Source organism: Cibotium barometz, chromosome 7 (genome assembly GCF_041138505.1).
Source record: "Cibotium barometz isolate CiBa-2024 chromosome 7, ASM4113850v1, whole genome shotgun sequence".
Lineage (NCBI taxonomy): Eukaryota > Viridiplantae > Streptophyta > Polypodiopsida > Cyatheales > Cibotiaceae > Cibotium > Cibotium barometz.
In genome coordinates this window covers 39,227,790-39,239,708 of record NC_141052.1, presented here as the reverse complement: position 1 = coordinate 39,239,708, position 11,919 = coordinate 39,227,790, and the positions used below count along the sequence as shown (strand labels likewise).

Genomic DNA, 11,919 nt, shown 5'->3' with positions numbered 1-11,919 from the left:
TTAGTTCTCTTCTCTAGATGTGAGAGTGGAGGCGATCCCTTGTATAGTTCTTTTTACCCTAATAATCAAGTTTATTGGTGTGCAATACTCTTTTGAAAGTTGATCCTTAGCTTGTACCTACTTTAGCTTGATATTATCGTAGGTGTGATAGTTATCATTGGGTTTGTGTATGGGTTGAAAGAGCATTACTTGCAAGATAAGGCTATTGGGAGGTGTTGAGAAATTAAGAATGAATCCTTTGTCCACCCCTAGAGGGATCTTGGATCTGGGCAAAATGGATCGTCAGGATCGTCAAGTTAATCTGACAAGATCTCAAGGCCTCTCTTACGATCGACATAAGAGTTATGTGGACCAAAAGAGATCCAAGACTCACCTATTCAAAGAAGGAGACATGGTGTTTCTCTGGAGTTAAACCAAAGAAGAGCTCCCTATCCTTGGGAATATTCTGGAAGCTCTCTCCTAGGTGTTGTGGTCCATATGTGATCACGAGGCAGATCAATGATCAAGCCTCTGAGGTGCTTCCACTTCCTTAACTTTAAATTCACGTCGTCTTTCATGTAAGTCTCCTTCAGCGGTATGTGGTTGACTATATTAGATGATGCTCAGGTGGATATCCCTAAACAAGGAGAGTTTGAAAGTTAGATTTCCAAGAGAGGCCTCTTTGGAATAGACTACTCTAAGAAATTTTGGTAAAGTGGAAACACTTACCACTAGAAAATGCAATGTGGGGAAAAAAGCCAATGAAAATCAGCACACTTATCTCTATTTCTTGAGGGGGAAGGATGTAAGGTCACTCTTTCTCCAAAACTGATGATACCAATCATTTTTCTTTTTACAGGACACATGCTGTAAAAATTAAACTTGTGAATGTTGCTTGGATAGCAGGTAAAAAAAATTCTTAAGCTGGGCCTTATATGGAGAAATATTAATACTTATTGATTCTGAGACTCAGAGATGCACAATAATAGATATTTTCTAAAATTTACAGGGCAATGATGGTGTAGTAAATATTAGACAAGAAGATTTTTATTGGGTAAAAATTTCTTGATTATCAAGAGTTATGTTGGTAAATCTTGATTTCAACCTGGGCAGGATACATTAGCGAGAGACCTTGTTTTTAAAAATTAGGAAAATTTACTCTTGGTGATTTTGTGAAGGGTAAAATTTTGGGCGAGTGAGTGACCATATGTGCGTGCACCCATATGTGCTTGTAACAATAGTCAATTAGACCTTATTAATAAGGGGCTTACTTAAGGGACTTGCTTACCCATTCTCAGCCATGTCTCCCCCATACCTCATTCTCGAATGGGCAGGTTACTTCTCACCTCACCTCTTGCCATCCCTTTCTATGGGAGGCCACCACCATCATTCTCTTCCGAATTTGACCTATCTAGATGCTTCTCATTCTATCCTCATGGCTGAAAGATGTTGTTACTTCCTTGTTCCCTAGTAGTTGCTCTTTGTTATACTTTGCCGAAGTGAAGCTGTGTGCGCTATAAGTAAAAGTTATTGTTTTTAGTTAATTTTTAGCAATTAAATATTAATTAATAATTTTCTAGGGTTTAATTATGTTATTAATGTGCTATGGAGTGTTGTAAAGTGCTTTGGGAAGCTATTTCTTAGAGCTTTCTATTCCTCTCTCTCTCTCTCTCTCTCTCTCTCTCTCTCTCTCGGTCTCAATCTTAAAATTAGAGAGCTCTTTCGCGTAAATTAAGTCAGTCAGGGAAAATGAGTTGATTAAGATTAGTAATTATACGTAATGATTAGGTCTAATCAATTTCTTACTAAAGCTTAACTGTAAGTTAGATTGCTTGTGAGAATTTCTCTTAAGAGGTTCTCTTCTTTCCTTATATAGTGATTTGTGTTTGTTATACTAATAAATTAAATTTTTTACTTAAGTAATTGAAAGAATTCATATCTAAACATTTAAATTTAGTTAGAAAATAATGTGATGGTCTCAACTTTCAAAATTGCATAACAACGTATATGAATCCTTGCTTATATTTGGATCTAGTGAGAAACTTATAAAAATAGTTTTTGTAATTATATGAAATGATTAGATATTTCACTTAAAGTTGTATGAGATGTTCAAAAATGCATTAAGTAGTCTCTTGTTCTATAGTAATGTATATAGTTCAAAATTTGTAAGCTTTTGTCTAAAATAAAGTGCTTAAAAGTAAATGTGTATATATGATTAGCTCTCATGAAATGTACCAGCAATCATAATATTATACAGAACATGTGTGTAAGATTTGGTCTTAGTAGATAATTGTTTGATTAGCTATGAAAAATTTCAAAGTTAACCTCTTTTAGATAGCTAAATACTTTAGAATTTTTATTAAGATCTAAATTTTAGAGTTCTAAATAATTTTAGAGTGTGATATTGATTGTATTATACCATAGATATATTTGTAAAGTAATGCATATCAAAAACTTTGAAAAGCAATGAGAAATTGGCTAATTAAAGTCTTTGATCTAAATATAGTCGCATTGGGATTGTAATTTGGTTTGTGAATTTTTATAAAATTGAAAAGCTTAGAGGTAATCAACGTGATTATAATTTTCTTTAACTATGTATCTAATGATATGTAAAAAGGAAATCTTTCATTTTGACTATCCATGTGTTTTAAATAATTTTATGAGATTGGTCAATAATGAGGGCACAAATATGTCCATGGATTATTATCAAACTAGTATTAATTAAAGAGGAATGAAAATAAGTACATTCCATGGGATATTTTTTTTGAAAGAATGATTAAAAGGTTAAGATGGTTTTAAAATATTTTATTATGACACTTTCATACAATTGTTATATCAAAGAATATGAATTAAGATTAATAATGATTAGAATCAAAGTTGCTTATTGTGGAAAGTGGACCAATCTTGATTGGGGTGAGGTTGGGATTAACGGCTTGGGGATAAATGTGCACGGACAATTTTTTTTTTTTGTGTTGGTGAGTGGTTCTCAAGTATAGCGACCTCTTGTTGTTGCAGCATGAAGATGCTCGTTGGTTGGTCAACCCCGTAGTCCAAGTATCGTGGGAGTAAAACAAGATTCTAACTTTCTCTTCTTTGTAGAGGAAAATTTAGATCTCTGTGTAGCCTTCAACCTCATCAACCATCATGATCTCATTTCTTTGCTCAAAAATTTTATATCCATTACCACATAATGGCATCGGATCTTCTCAAGTCCGACATCACCTAATATATGGGTTCCATTAGGTTTTCACCTAATATATGAGATGCTTACCTCTTTATCTATGGTAGTGTAATCACCCTAAGGATATAGTGACTCACTCGTGGTCTTATATCAAAATATCTTAACTTGGCTATTCGCCCAACTTCTCTCAATCTGACAAATAATTCTTACGTAGGAAAGGTGAACGATTCTCCTAGGTACATTTCCTTCATAATTCTCACAAACAGGTCACATCGAGTGGCTCCTCTTAGCTCAACAAGATATCTTAACTCTTCGATTATGAAGGTAATGCTTCTATTCTTATTCATGATTTACCAACTAAGCTGTTCGTCCCATCTTTTTCTCATTCTAATAACACAATTTTGTTTCATTTGAATTTACTCGCTTCTTGGGTCCATCCGATCGTCCACTTTTTAGAGTTTAATTCTTATTGTATTTTGACCAGATCCATAGGCTTAGCCTAACCTTGTCCCAACTCTATGGGTCTAGCTAGCCTTTTGCCCTAATGGAGATGGTGTAAACTCACGCACCCATAATTGAAAATTGTCACTTTACTCGCACATAATATTTAAAAACGAGAGTTTACACACACACGTCTTTATAAATATAGTCATTTCAAAAGAAAACAAGAGTTTACACACTCCTTTATAAAAATAGTCCTTTAAAAGAAAACATATATCACACTGCTCTTTCCAAATCTTGCATGTATAAGCTGTCCATGTCGTCACATGTCATATAACAAATATCCAAGTTACACATTTGTGCCACATCATCATCACAAATCTCCTCGCACCATAACCATGATCCTTAGACTAGTTGGTACTCCTAGACCGCCATGATGACTAGAGGAGTCCTACTAAGTTTCACATCCATCTCACACAAGTGTCAATACCTATCCTAGAAGCACAAACACTTAAGGTACTAGCATTAAAAGCCACGCATGTCTAGTATTAGCACATATATATTACTTAGACACCAAGCACTACCCGTCCCATTTCGCTTTGAAGTCAATTTCTATCTGCATACCAACTGTGCGGTCAGGAGCACATCAACGTTTGGTCAAGGTCTTGGACACAACCACCTTCATGTGATGCACCCTGCGGATGACACCCATAATATACATAGCAATTCATAAACTTGTGTGGTACCTTCACACATGTTTTCACAAACAAACATATACAATATTTCAAACAAATAAGCCATCTTTTAATTAAAATATACCATATTTATATTCGAAACAGTGTAAACCATCGCAAGCTTGACACGACATCATAGCTCGAACAAGTCGAATTTCTCCATCCACAACATATCTTTGTGAGATCTAAAAATTCTTCTCTTCTTTGGATTATTTTTAAGTGTTGACTCCATAAGTTACTTTGATTAACTTTAACGTACGAAGAGGGTCATTCTAAAGTCATTGGTCTAGTTCTCTTATTTGGGCCTTATTCCATATCGAGAATCTTTCTAAGGAACTTGGTCATTCTCAAGATCTCTTTCCTTAGGTTCTTTACTTATTTCAATCTTGACTTCTTAATTCCAACCATTATTACATTTCTCTTTTGATTTAAGCACATCAATTTCATGTTCTTCATTTTAATCCTTGTCCTTATTTTTCATCAATTTATAATTTTGATGTTCATTTTAATCCTTGTCTTTATTGTTGTTAACCTATGACGGACATTGAGACGTACTAGGTTTTACATCATTAATTTAAATATTCTGAGTCATGGGCCGGGCTTGTCGGCACCATATGTTAAGGATAAAGGGATTGGGTGATCGCCGATGAGAGGCGCACCTTGAATATCAGCAGGGTAAGGGTTAGGATCGGCCGGCCATGTATGGGCACCCATGTGTGAACGGCCAAGTCACCTATAAGAGTCAAATGTAACCCTAAAATCCTCATTCTCATGTGTTGTGAATACAAGAGTGCTCTTGCCTTATCTCCTGGGTTTCCTTCTCCTGCGTGTGTGTGAGAGAGAGAGTGAGAGAGCGATCGAGCACTCTGTAGCGGCACGGTGGCGGAGAGGCGGTAGAGCGGTGACGACGGCTCCTTCTTCACTACGACGCGGGAATCCTTCACGGCGGCGGTTAGAGCGGTGAGTGACACACCCTTGCATTCTGTTTGAGCTTGCTTTCCTGGTTGTATGCTTGTAGCCATTCATGGCTCGCATACGGTGTTCGGCAAGTCCCCAGCTTCTATGACCTATGCGACAAAAGCGCACATTTTTGGCGTCGCTGCGCCCGGGGAGTTGCCCTGCACCAAGCTCCAGTTTGCAGCTCGGGCTGCTGCGTGAAGTTTAATTTACACTGCAGGAAAGCGACTGTGTGTTTGTTGTTGAGGTGTTTTCGTGTTTTGCAATCTGTTTCTGCAATTTGTCTTCTGCATTTCTGTTTCTTTTGTTATTTTTCCGCTCCGCGCGCGTAGGCGTGCGTTCTGTTATCTGGTTTTCTGCGTGTGATGGGGATTTTTGAATTCCCAAACCTGTGCTGTGTGCGAACTGCGCCGCGGCTAAGGCTGAACCCTAGAAAGAAACCCTAGACAACTTATCTAAAAAAAAATCAAAAAAAGAAAAAAATAATTTCGAGAAAAAAATAAATGAATTTTATTTTTAAAGAAAAAACCAAACGTGTGGAGAGGAAAGATTGTTTATTTGGAGAAAAATATTTTGAAAAGAAAAACCCCCAATTGACCCCGATCCCGACCTCGGCCTCGGCCTCGGTCTTTTGATATATATATATATATATAGGAGAGTGAGCCTCCATAGCTTTCTTTCAAGTGAGAACTTATGGGAAGTTGAGCCCTATATGTAGCCCACTCCGCAAGGAGTAAAGTGAGCATGTGGGATAAAGCCCTCACCCTTTCCTCCACAAGCAAATAGGCTTTCGCCCCTTCCCCCATAGGGAAACAGACTATTTTGAGGACCACGAGAGCTCCGGATAGGCAAACACGGTGCTGTAAAGCACGTTAGGATCCTTTGAACGATACGCTCGTTTTGAGCTATCACACGTCCTAGTCCAAGTTTGGCCGTAAGTAAGGGGGTCAAAAACGAGTTAAAAACAATCTAAAAACAAGTAAAAACGGGATGCGAAATACCCAAGAAACCACTTGTGTGGGCTTCAAGGGTAGTTACCAACGCACATGGGGTAACCACGTCACATGCATCTATGCTCTGGTCGGGTGCTAGAGTCTGAGCCACTAGAAAGCGTTTCAGTCTACGCAGGCTCACACCATCCCTCCATGTTAGCATCTTGGCCTTCGGCTGGAACCCAAGGGAGTGCAACCCAAGATCCACGAATAGTGGATAGTGACTCGTCCTCTGACTCAGAAGCCATGGAAGGGCACCCTACCAAGAACCCTGAGGAGACAAGCCAAAACATGCCAGTTTGGGCCCCACAACCCGGATCTAGCATGTTTAGTCGTCTAATAGAGACCTTTAGTAGAGCTACACGCTCGGAACATGCGACAAGCGAAGTAAATGAAGAAGGAGGGGTAGTGGATTCGCCATTCACATCTCATGTGGACCCTACCCTCCCAAAGAGTGTCCATGTGGATATTCTACCCACTTCGTTTAATGAGGGCCCTACTGAGCTACCACATTCCGATGCTCTTCCTAAAGTAGAGGTCCCTAGAAGCCAATCCATAAGAAGTGACATTGCGTCCACTTCAAGAGAACCGTTTGGCATACCAAGTCTGGATGGGATATTTCTCAATGAAAATTGGGAATATGATCTACACACAGAGACTCTAACTGACCTATACACGGGTTACACATACCATGTAGGTTGGTTAGAAGTCCTATGATCTACATCTAGCGCCACTAATCTAGAGGAGCAACAACAAATGATATGTGAGGTTATTCATAGAATTATCCAATTTGAGAGGCAAAATAGGGGAGTGAACTTAGTTTCCACTGGCCCTATGAGATTTTTGGATACGGGCAAGGCTAAACAACCAACCCTATCACAATTGGAGACTCCCTCGGTGAGTCCCATAGACCCTTCGTATGTTGTTTCGCCTGGAGTCTCAATGTAGGTTGAGCCCACGAGCAGTAACTCTAGCTTTCCAACCTTGGCTAAACTTTCCATTAAGGAATCCACAATGCCTACCCCAATGATGAGCATGATAGAAAGCGCACCTGTTACCACTGTAGTTAGTACAACACCGCTACCTCTAGTGGAACAGTACCTACAATAGTGCGTGCCAGTGCCTATCGACCCTATCTATCGCTACTCATGCTCATGTAGCTCCTATGCCTCTTAGTATGCCAATGGCGTATGCTCCACGACCGCCTTATCACAACCCTTATCCAAGAGGAGCTAGGCCTAGCCACATATCATATCCTACGTCATTTGCCAACATACCCAGACCAACGCCAACTCTTATCAGCCAAGCTATCCCAGAAGTGCCTCCACCAGCTATGCCTGCTCACCTAGGTGATCTCGCAGCGTTTGCTCAGATGATCGGACGATCTATTGCGAAAAACATGCGGGGTATGCCTGAGAGAGAACCTAGAAGCAAGGCAGTACAAGTGGCTAAGCTCACTCAAAACTTCAGTGTGGTAATGAGGATGTTAGGAAGCACATTGAAGTCTTTGAACACGTGTGTGATTCCTTGGAAGAGCACAATGAGCTGCATAAGTGTAAAGCCTTAGGCTTAACCTTGAGTGGGAAGGCCGGAGATTGGTATTGAACCTTAAGGGTTGAAGAGCGCACTCACTACCCCACTCTCAAGAGATTGTTCTTGAAAGAATACATACGTGAGGGTGTGCTTTGGGGAGTAGTATCTCAACTCCAAAAAGCGGAACGCGAGGAAGGGGAGTCAGTGAGAGACTTTATAAGTCGATTGAAGCATCTAAATTCTCACTGCACTCCTGATGAGCGCTTCAATAATAACCAATTGCTCGATAGATTCATCCGAGGATTGCGCCACGAGGACATATACAATGGCCTAGTCATTAGAGGTCTTACAACGTGGAAAGCAGTCACTGCCAATGCAATCCAGTTAGAAGACAACTTGATGATTGCAGGTAAAAGGTGTCTTCGGAGACAAAATCCGTTAGTTCGCAAGTATCTGGGCACGAGCCAATGACAGTAAAACCTATTGCCAAGGAGCCCAAGATATCCGAAATGTCTGTGATGACCGACCTTACTAAGGCTCTCCAAGAATACTTTAGGGGTAATCGAGCTTCTCAAAATAGCCATATGTACCCAAGAAGAGAGCAACAATGGTGTTCGGTTTGCTTAGGACCACATAGCACGAGTGAATGTCCCACATTCAGAGTCAAATTCAATGGGAATTGCAATGCATGTGGTAAGTATGGCCATCAATCTAAAGATTACCTGGTACTTAAGCGAATGTTGGCAAATCAGGCACCACTAGCCTGGTCAAACACACCTCAAGTACCCGCACTAATGCCTGCACAACCTGTCGAGCAACCGTCACAGCACATAGTTCCAAGGAACCCGAATGTAGTCCAGTCTGTGCCGCTACCACCGCCAGTGCTAGGACCACAACCTCCACATCCAAGGATTACCCTTGTAAACCAGATGGGTTGTGAGTCACATAGTGCGTGTGGAAATTATGAAGAGGAGATAGACCCCACTGCTCCATATGGGATTTCTACGTTTGAAATGACTCCCCAGTACTACATGGAGGATCATTTCGGGCAAGTCAAGCCTGTATATCAAGCAGCTGCTCTCGCCACAAGAGGGCAAAACCTTAATACCTTGGCGAGGAGACCACCTCTTCAATGCTATGAGTGTGGTGGACCGCATCGTGTAGCGGAGTGCCCTAATAGGATACAGAAGATCGCTACTCAAATGCAACCAAATCAAGGGAGCACATCGAGAATGCCGGTACTTACATGTAATCATTGTGGCATAGATCATTTGATCGCTCAATGTCCACATAATCCTAATGCACCCAAGATTACGCCATTGAATTTGGTTGAGGTCACCAACCAAGCACGAGGAACCACACCCGTTGTACCCGCGAATGTAGTTACACGGTCAATGCTTCAAAATCAAAACTACATTCTTGAAGAGAGGGATACTGCATCAATCGCTCAGGCAAAGAAAAAGAAAACACGGCGGAAGAGATCGCTTAATGCCACGAGCTCCAAGCCTAGTTCAAAGACTAACAGGGACAGGAGACGACCCCGTGTATATGAATGATCTTGAAGATAATTCCGATTCAATAGAAACCATGGGGACCAAAGCCACTACCTTAAGGGAGGAACCCACTTGGGAGCTCAATGAAGGAGAATCAAGCGAGTACATAAATAAGGAGCTCAATGAAGGAGAATCAAGCGAGTACATAAATAAGGAGAAACAGAAGGAAACTTCCTCGGCCCCACAACCAAGTCAGTTAATGCCCTCTCGACCACCCAAACTGAGAGACTCCCCAAGACAAGCCACGTTGGCCAAAAACCCTCAAGAAAAAGATTGGAACTTACCCAAACCCAGTTGAGGAGATTGAACAAGTGCAACACTTAAGGGGTTTGGTGGAAGAAACACAAAGAGAACTAGAGCCAAACCCGAGAAAAATCAAAATTCCAGACACAGTGTTTCCTACGCAAGTTCAGCCTCACAGGAACCATAAACCGTTAGCTATACCTAGTATCATTCGGGAAGGAAGTGAGGATAAGACATCAGGAAGTTGGCAAACACCCTTTTTGCTTGAAAGAATGTTTAGTGAGGGAATGCCTGACCCCATCGAAGAGGAAGTGATTCCATCTTCACCAGTCCCTAGTTAAGGGGCGATGTCTCAAAAAGTACCGTTGAATGTGTCTAAGCTAATGGATTTCATGTCCTCTGAAATCAGACCCACGATCATATCCAAATTATACAGAGATCCTGAGCTATTCTTAGCTCTTCGGGCATTTCTCAATGGAGAACTAAAGGCGGGGCTACCACAATTTGCAAATATGGATAGACCCGACACGCTTCAAGATGAAGGGGAGCATTGGGATCTACAACCCAACTTAGATGAAGATTCGGTCTTTGAAATACCTGTTAACAAGTTGGGACAGTACTTTGAAGGTGACGAATCTAATGCAACCCTCCCCATTACTACCAAGGGATTAACTCTAAAGGGAATCCTTGATGGTGGTGCTGGAGTGAGCATTGTGACTAAAAACTGTTGGGAATCTATGGGAAAACTTCACCTTGAAGTCACAAACATAGTGGTTAAGATGGCAAACGGAACCATAACTAAACCTATTGGAATGTTAAGGGACCTTAAGATCAAGATCTTGGGATACAAGGTAAAACATACCTTCATTGTAATGGATTTCTCCAAGCATCCTATGTCATATCAAATGATCTTAGGACGTCCTTTCATGAGGGAAGCACAAATGGTGCATGACTGGTCGAAAAACCATGTCTACCTACAATTCCAGGATTCTGTCATTCGAGTTGATCTCGAGAATGGTCGTGCACATCCTTTAGGAAGCAAGGTTATCATTGATAATCGATCGGATACCACTATTCACTCCGCCCCATTAAGGTATTGCTATACATGCAAAAAAGAGACTGATGATGGGAAAGATTCTCCTTATATGGATGTCCTACCGGGTATGACTGAGTTGGATAACGTGGATTGGGTACACCTAGCGGCGGCAACCATAGACACATGGGGAAATAGAGGCACAAGTTGGGTAACACCTAAGGGGCAAGATATGCCACCGTTAGTGCCAATAAACATGATAGGTGTTATGCACTTGACTCCTAATGGCGAGAAAGTGGCAAACTCCACTGACACTGAAAGTAGCGAAGACTCTGACCAATGTAACTCTGAGTCGTCTGAATCTCAAGAAGAAACTGACTCTGAGCCTGATGGGGGGGATGAATCAAATATTCACCTAAATGTGGAAGCAAGGTGTTCAAAGCCTAGGACAGTGACCTCCTGCAGTTCATCCGAAAGTGAGGGGAACACAAGTGAAGATCGACCAAGTGAGTCCAAATCTGATAGAAACAAAAATCAAAAACTTGGTAAGAAGAAAACGAGACATAAGCGCCAACGCTATCGAGCTAATGTACGCACTGCAATAAACAAGGAAAGATCCACTGCAGAATGGCTTAGTTATGTAGGAGCCATTGATGCTCATCGGAAGTTAGCGGATAATTGGGGACAATACCTCCAAAGTATCATGTGGTGTATTCCGCAACCTCATGACGTCGCCCAATTAGAAATCGAAGAGAAACCGAAACTAAGTCGTACTGCAAGAAGGCGGCAAAACCAAGAGTTGGCTCAGCAACAAAAGGAAGCGGAATTGAAAGAAAAAAGCCTGGCACAACAAGAACCGGTAGACTTACACCCCGCACCCGAGCATTTCAAATCATTTACCACAGGGGAACGTAAAGTGGTCTACACAAAAGCCCAACAAACGCCTACCAATGGGAGTAGCGGTGTCTACGATGGCCCTGCGGCGGTAGTTAAGGAGATAGACTTAGCAGATCCAGGTGAGGAGTCTAAACCAGCTTTTATTGCTCAAGACCTCACCAAGGCGGAAGAAGATGCACTTACAAAGCTTCTTAAAGAATTCAAGGACATATTTGCTTGGAAATATCATGATATGAAGGGTGTTCCATCCTCGATGGTGCAACACACGATTCCAATGATTAGCACTGCTAAACCAGTCCAGCAACGTCCCTACCCAATGAATCCTAAGTACGCAAAGATTGTACAAGAGGAAATTGAAAAGCTTGTAAAATGTGGA

General features: G+C 41.1%; 1 protein-coding gene across 3 annotated transcripts in view; it reads left to right on the top strand.

Moving 5' to 3' along the window:
* LOC147636985 (Histone superfamily protein) overlaps nt 1–1,433 on the top strand; it is a 40,483-nt gene extending 39,050 nt beyond the window's left edge. Inside the window, exons 5-6 of one of the 3 annotated variants that reach the window (XR_015266306.1) lie at nt 839–885; nt 989–1,430. The gene's annotated coding sequence lies outside the window, so the exon portion shown is untranslated. Of the gene's footprint in view, nt 1–838 lie in introns of all 3 variants that reach the window. The other 2 variants (XM_086800584.1, XM_086800585.1) reach the window with 2 other exon arrangements.
* Nucleotides 1,434–11,919: the final 10,486 nt, after the last annotated feature.